The sequence below is a fragment of the Crinia signifera genome, chromosome 1 (assembly GCF_055691185.1).
Source record: "Crinia signifera chromosome 1, ASM5569118v1, whole genome shotgun sequence".
Classification (NCBI taxonomy): domain Eukaryota; kingdom Metazoa; phylum Chordata; class Amphibia; order Anura; family Myobatrachidae; genus Crinia; species Crinia signifera.
The window spans coordinates 218,723,684-218,730,893 of NC_139217.1; the positions used below are offsets into that span (position 1 = coordinate 218,723,684).

The 7,210-nt window shown below is 50.2% G+C and overlaps 1 long non-coding RNA gene across 1 annotated transcript; it reads right to left on the minus strand.

Moving 5' to 3' along the window:
* Nucleotides 1-492: 492 nt before the first annotated feature.
* LOC146069019 (uncharacterized) lies at nt 493-1,445 on the minus strand. The gene is made up of 3 exons (XR_014472967.1): nt 1,332-1,445; nt 738-812; nt 493-560 (listed from the first exon to the last, which is right to left on the minus strand). It is a non-coding gene; the product is annotated as an uncharacterized LOC146069019 (long non-coding RNA).
* Between the last annotated feature and the right edge of the window lie 5,765 nt (nt 1,446-7,210).

Genomic DNA, 7,210 nt, shown 5'->3' on the forward strand with positions numbered 1-7,210 from the left:
TTGGGTAGATGTGGTTTGGTGCTGACCTAACAAAGTAGTTGCACTGAGGCTGATTTGCGTTTGTAGGGACATCAACGCAGTTGTTTGCCCATTAATAGCTTGGGTCTGTTCAACCATATTGGCATTTAGACCTCTAAAATTAGTAGTTTGACCCTGAATGGCTTGGCCAATTTCTGCTAAGCGTGTGTCTAATGTGGAGACAAGACGAATTTGTGTCCCTACATTAGCCCGCACACTTTGAGAAATTAGTCTCATTTGCAGAGCTATGTTACGCACATACCCCTTCACGGTTTCTAGTTGGGTGGTCTGCACCTCCATAAAAGCTAGTTGTTTCCCCTTAAAAAGATGGATGGATTGCGCCAACTCCTCCGCACTAGTTGGGGTGTTGGTGGTTGCAATGATTGGGGGCTGCTGCCTATGTGACTGCGTATAGGGGGCCTCATTAACTGGGTGTGCTTGGTTTTGTGCAGGTTCAAACGATGGCATCTCCAGGATGATTTCACTCATGTCGTCCATATTTTGCATGGGATCCGTTGGTTCAGGCATCGGTTGTGAAGGACCTACACATGAGAAAAGAGTGGTAAGTATGCTATGCAGATTGGTGTATGGTGGGTCATGTTACCTTAGTTGGAATGGTTAGGTGTTGCTCATGCATTATGCATTGGCATAGGCTACTGTGGTGGGGACAGCCATGTGTGAATTGTGCAATGTGTGTGTGTAACACTATGATTTCTCACCTGCAGACTGGACAGTGTGAACAATCGGATGTGGCTGATGTTGGTCAACAGCAGGCTGGGACTCCAGAGCTGGAGCTGTTTGAAAGAAGAAGACATTTTCCATTATTATCATTTGCACCTAACTGGCACTTTTCCAAATATGCAGATAAAAACTTTACCTCAATCAAACTTTTTTACCCTGATATGATTACATAAGGAATGTGAAGACTTTGAACTGAAGTGGTTATTTGAGTATTATGACTGTGAACGATATTTTGAATCCACTTGCAAATAACAGGAAAGACCAGCAGATTACACATGTAAAAGTGACTGTAAAGTGCTTTTCCAACTACCCAGAGGATTGATATGGATTAACAATCAAGTACACTGCAGGCCTACAGTGATTAGGACAGCACACATTAATTGGATCTGTGGAACTACATAACCCAGCAAAATGCAGAGTCCATTATTTAGCAATGCAAGGTAGCAAAATGTGATTTTGCTGGGATATGTAGTTCCACACACAGCAATCTTTTGGACACATAAAGCATAGCACCATAATAGCATGCGCACATGACATAGCAAAATGGGTAGTTGACATGTGTGGACACTTACCAGTTGGCGGTGGAGTGGGGGGCCTGTCTGTGTCGGCAATGTGGATGCCGGGAAGCACCTCCGGTGGGATGATTCGGCGTAGCAGCCTCTCATAGGCCTTAAAGCGGACCTCCTGCCTAGGACCACCTCCTGTGCGACAGGCCTCTTTCTTCTCCAGGGCAAGCTTGGCTTTGAGGAGGCGCTTGATGTCATTGTATCGCTTTTTGACGTTGCGCACACTCCTCTTGTGTGTGCTAACTGCATTTACTGCGGAGGTGATACTGTCCCACATCCCCTTCTTCCTTGCCACACTTGTGCGATGATGGTGAGGACCAAGTAGGCGGTCATACAGGGGCAAGAGTGCACGCACCAGGGCCATATTCTCCTCATAAGAGAACCTGACTTTCCCCCCACTAGCTGTAAGAGCTGCATCATCCTCCTCCACATTTTCAGCCTCACCCTCTTCCTCCTCCTCCTCCTCCTCCTCCTGTCCTGGTTCTTCCCCCAGCACCTCCAAGTCAGCTTCCTCTGCCTCCTGCACAGGCCAGTCCACCTCAGAGAAATCCCCCTCTTGCAGCTCCTCCTCTGTGTGCCTGGCACTCTGTTCCTCCTGTGAGGACACCTGGCTTGTGCCTGCTTCCTCCTCATCCTCAATAGCCACCTGCTCAGCTTCCACCATGTGGCCTCTCCCTGGCGCAGCTCTTGCTGGGAGCATGCTGGCTCTCCCTGTCCTGCCTCTGGCAGTGCTGCCTCTCACTCCCCTACCTCTCCCAGTGGTTGGGGTATTTGGGCCCAAGCTGACTGTCCCTCTGCCTCCTCTGCACCTAACAAATCCTCCTCCTCTCCATCTCAAACGCCTTACTCCCTTTCAAAGGGTAAAATGGCGTCTGCGCCCCTTTATATAGGGGGTGTGATGCGTATTGCAAGGGACTAAGGTGGGCCAATAGGTTAGCATGTTGTATGGGCTGTTCAGGTGTATTGGTGTAAATCGCATTCCGGTTGGCCGCAAATACGCACATGACCTAACCCGGAAATCGCACTTTTATGGCGTATTACATCGACTCAATTCGCACCTTATCGCCGTCTATCGCCATGTATCGCACTTTTCAGGCGGCTTTGCGCCAGCCATTCAATACGCGATTTCTGGTAAAAAAATGCGATATAAAAAATGGCGATACACGGCGATTTGAGTTAAAATCCCATTTTCACAAAAACGGTCAACACAATAAATCTCGCCCACGGTTTTTCATATTGGTAAATTTCCCCCATAATGTCTACATAATGTCTACAGTAGTGGCGCCGCTAACACATAATGCCCACTGTTGGCCACAGTAGTAGTGCTGATTATACATAACACCCACCCCAGTTCTTGACAATGATAGCGCTGCTTATTCATAATGCCCACCCCAGTTCTTGACAGTAATAGCGTTGCTTATACAGATGGAGCCTGGCTCATCCAGGCAGGGGCTGGCAAATTTTTTCCAGCCCCCACTAGCCACCAGCTCCCACCAAGGGGCGCATGTGCACAAGATGCTTGCACGCTCCATGGCAAAGGTCCCCCTCGCCGCCCTGACCCCTGCCAACCCTGCCCATCTCCCTGAAGTGGAGACAGGCAGGATGCCACTGCCCCGCCGCCAAAGGACATGCGCATCCCAGTTCAATGTAAACCCTGTCCGCCTGCGCTCGCCAGAAGGGAGGCTCTGGCAGGCCCAGAGCAAAGATGACAGGGGCTACATCTGTACCTTTTCTTGACAGTAATAGCGCTGCTTATACGTAATGCCCACCCCAGTTCTTGACAGTAGTAGCGCTGCTTACACGTAGTGCCCACCCCAGTTCTTGACAGTAGTAGCGCTGCTTATACATAATGCCCACCCCAGTTCTTGATAGTAGTAGCACTGTGTAACACCCACACCAGTTGCCAACAGTAATAGTGCTGCCTATACCAGGGCTTGACAATCTTTGTTTAAATCTAGGAGCCAAGATGAAAGTGTAGGAGCCAAAACAAACTAAGGGTGCCCACACACAGTGCGATGCGCACCATGCGTTTTGATTTAGATCGCATTGCATCTAGTTCAAAAAGTACATGCTCCTCATATATTTTGTGTGAAGCACGGGAAAGTGCATTGCCTCTCAAGGTACAAAATGCACCATGTATGGGCACCATAAATAACCCACAAAAAAAGCTAGAGGGAGGTTGGCAATCGCTGCCTGCGTTGACGCTGATATGTCAGGAGGGTGAGAGCAGTAGGATCATTCCCAGCAAACAAGCGATTTATGATAAATGGGCCCATAGAGAACTCTCTGTCTGTGGCTCCCTACTCCTTCTACAATCATGTCACTGACCCATCACATGCACCCCTGTATTGAATAATACATCACTTAATCCTGATATATCTGTGCTGCTGGGAAACCAGTACACATGGAGGCTGCAGGAATTGATCAGAGATCAGACCGACAATGATCCTTTGCCGGGAGCCATCACAGGTTCTGCTCCCCAAATTCAAATTACGCCATAAAGCAGTGCAACCCTATTTACATCAAACCAAACTATAGTCCCCGTATTCACATTCCATCATGCAGAAGAGTCCTTTATTCATGTTAAGCCACACAGTAGTGCCTCTTATGGATGTTACAGCACACAATAGTGTCTGTTACTTTCATTATACCACACAGTATTGCTCCTTATTCAAATTAACCACACAGCAATGCACATTATACACATTCCGTTGTACAGTACTGCACCTATTTCACATATATAATATAGGCAGTAGAGCTATACACCATAGGTAAACCAGTGATAAATAAATGTAATTAATAGATAAGTATTTTAAAATAAAGTAAAAAGTGAAAAATTTCAGATTTAAAATGTGTAATTTAATTTACCCATATACAGAGTTTTAAGCAAAGGAAGAGGGGGGGGGAGAGGGAGAGCGGACTGTAGGAGAGAGGAGGGAGATAGGGAGAGAAATTGATGAGGAGGGAGGGTGAGAGAGAGGAGGAGGGATGGAGAGGAAGAGAGAGGGGGGAGAGAAATTGATGAGGAGGGAGGATGAGAGAGAGGAGGAGGGATGGAGAGGAAGAGAGAGGGGGAGAGAAATACAGAGTGGCTGATATAGAGATGGGGAGAGAGATAGTGGGTGTGATGGAAGGAGGCAAAAGGAATAGAGGGTGAGAGAGAGTTTGAGGGGTAGAAATGTAATAAGAACGGAATATTTGTAAATATTAGCCCAGTGCCTGTCTTCTGATGCATGTTGCTGCCAGTGTGCATCAGCTGTCTCATTGATGGGGAGGGTACCAGCAGCTGTCATGTGGAACTGTCTTCAGATCATGCTCCTCATGCTGTCCTCGAGAAGGCAGCATAATTACATCAGACAGTCACCAGGTTATGGGTGAACACAGGATTAAGGGGGGGGGGGACGCCGGAGAATTTACATCAGCGGGTGGGGGGTGTATACCGGCACAGTGTATAGTAAACTTATTGGACAGACTGCTGCCTCTTCCAGACAGGCAGGGCCGCCTCCCTTAGCCACTCCCCTCACAGACTGGATAGGCTCCCACACAATCCCTTCAAGCCTGTCCTGCAGCATCTGCCTCTGACAGCCAGATGTAGTCCTACTCCCGCCGATGTCTGCTGTCAGCAAAGCCGGCCCCCTAGGCTTGGAAGGCATTCCCCTGAGCTTTTCCACTTGCTCTATGCATTTGCATATGCCTAGGGCCGTCTCTGCCCGCAGGACGAGGTCACAAAATGTTATTCACCGGGAGGGGGAGAGGTAGGATGGGGCTGTCGCTGAAGGGGGAGAGATGTCCATCTTTGAACTGTGTGTGGAGCGGGCAGCGCTGCCGCTGGTCAGTGAGGCTGAAAGGGGAAGGGGCAGCTCTGGAGCTGGTTAGTGAGGGAGAATGGGGAGAAGGCAGCGCTGCCGCTGGTCAGTGAGGACGGAGGTGGAGCGGACAGCGCTGCCGCTGCTCAGTCAGGAGGGGGAGAATGGGAGTTGGGCACCGCCCCCCAACCAAATTCTGCTTCCTCCCTCTCTGCAAAAAAAATCTGCTACATAACATCACCACAATACGCCGCAATACATAACTACACAACATCACCACAATATGCTGCAATACATCACTACACCGCATCCCTCTAAATGCTACTGTACATTACATTTACATTACAGCTTGTGCAGGAATGGGATATTTTCGCTGTCTCTCCACTCAGCTCAGTATCCAAAATCTGCAGAACGCAGTGCCCTGCCCCTGCCTGTAGCCCACATCTTCTTTCAGCCCAGGTTCTGTTTGCTGAATGTATGTATGGATGTAGCCACGATATTATCGCAAAGGTGGGAGAGAAGGTGGAATATTGGGAGACAGGAGTAATAGTGGGAAAGAGGAGGAACAGTGGGAGAGAGGAGAGGAGGAACAGTGGGAGAGAGGAGAGGAGGAACAGTGGGAGAGAGGAGAGGAGGAATAGTGGGAGAGAGGAGAGGAGGAATAGTGGGAGAGAGGAGAGGAGGAATAGTGGGATAGAGGAGGAATAGTGGGAGAGAGGAGAGGAGGAACAGTGGGATAGAGGAGGAACAGTGGAAGAGAGGAGGAACAGTGGGAGAGAGGAGAGGAGGAATAGTGGGAGAGAGGAGAGGAGGAATAGTGGGAGAGAGGAGAGGAGGAATAGTGGGAGAGAGGAGAGGAGGAATAGTGGGAGAGAGGAGAGGAGGAACAGTGGGAGAGAGGAGAGGAGGAACAGTGGGAGAGAGGAGAGGAGGAACAGTGGGAGAGAGGAGGAACAGTGGGAGAGAGGAGAGGAGGAATAGTGGAAGAGAGGAGAGGAGGAATAGTGGGAGAGAGGAGGAACAGTGGGAGAGAGGAGAGGAGGAATAGTGGGAGAGAGGAGGAACAGTGGAAGAGAGGAGAGGAGGAACAGTGGGATAGAGGAGGAACAGTGGAAGAGAGGAGAGGAGGAACAATGAGAGAGGAGAGGAGGAATAGTGGGAGAGAGGAGGAACAGTGAGAGAGGAGAGGAGGAATAGTGGAAGAGAGGAGAGGAGGAATAGTGGAAGAGAGGAGAGGAGGAATAGTGGGAGAGAGGAGAGGAGGAAGGGTGTGGTATAGGGGTCCTACATTCGGTATCCCGACAGTCATTATCCCGACTGGCCGGACCCAGACAGCATGGTGAGCGCAACCAAGCCACCTATTCTATTCTCCCTCTATGGGGGTCGTGGACCCCCACAAGGGAAAATAGCCGACGGACGTCGAGAACCCGGCTGTCGGTGTTTTGACAGTCGGTATCCCAAAGTCGGGTGAATGCCTGTCGGGATCCCGACTGTCGGGACCGATCCGGCACCCAGGAGGAATAATGGGAGAGAGGAGAGGAGGAACAGTGGGAGAGAGGAGAGGAGGAACAGTGGGAGAGGGGAGAGGAGGAACAGTGGGAGAGGGGAGAGGAGGAATAGTGGGAAAGAGGAGGAATAGTGGGAGAGAAGAGAGGAGGAATAGTGGGAGAGAGGAGGAACAGGGAGAGAGGAGAGGAGGAATAGCGGGAGAGAGGAGGAATAGTGGGAGAGAGGAGAGGGGGAATAGTGGGAGAGAGGAGGAACAGGGAGAGAGGAGAGGAGGAACAGGGAGAGAGGAGAGGAGGAATAGTGGGAGAAAGGAGGAACAGGGAGAGAGTGGAGGAATAGTGGGAGATAGGAGGAACAATGGGAAACTGAATAAGAATTGTGGGAGATGGTCCCCGTGGGAGATCCGCACCCCCGCCTCTACTCACAGTCTCACACTGCTTTGATACAGCCCCCCCCCCCTGCTCTCCCGCATTCAGCGCACCACTCACACATGGTAATTCTACCACTCACAGTCACAGCTTGTCAGCGCAGCGGCATGGTCATCCATCCTACAGGCACAGCACGCAGCGG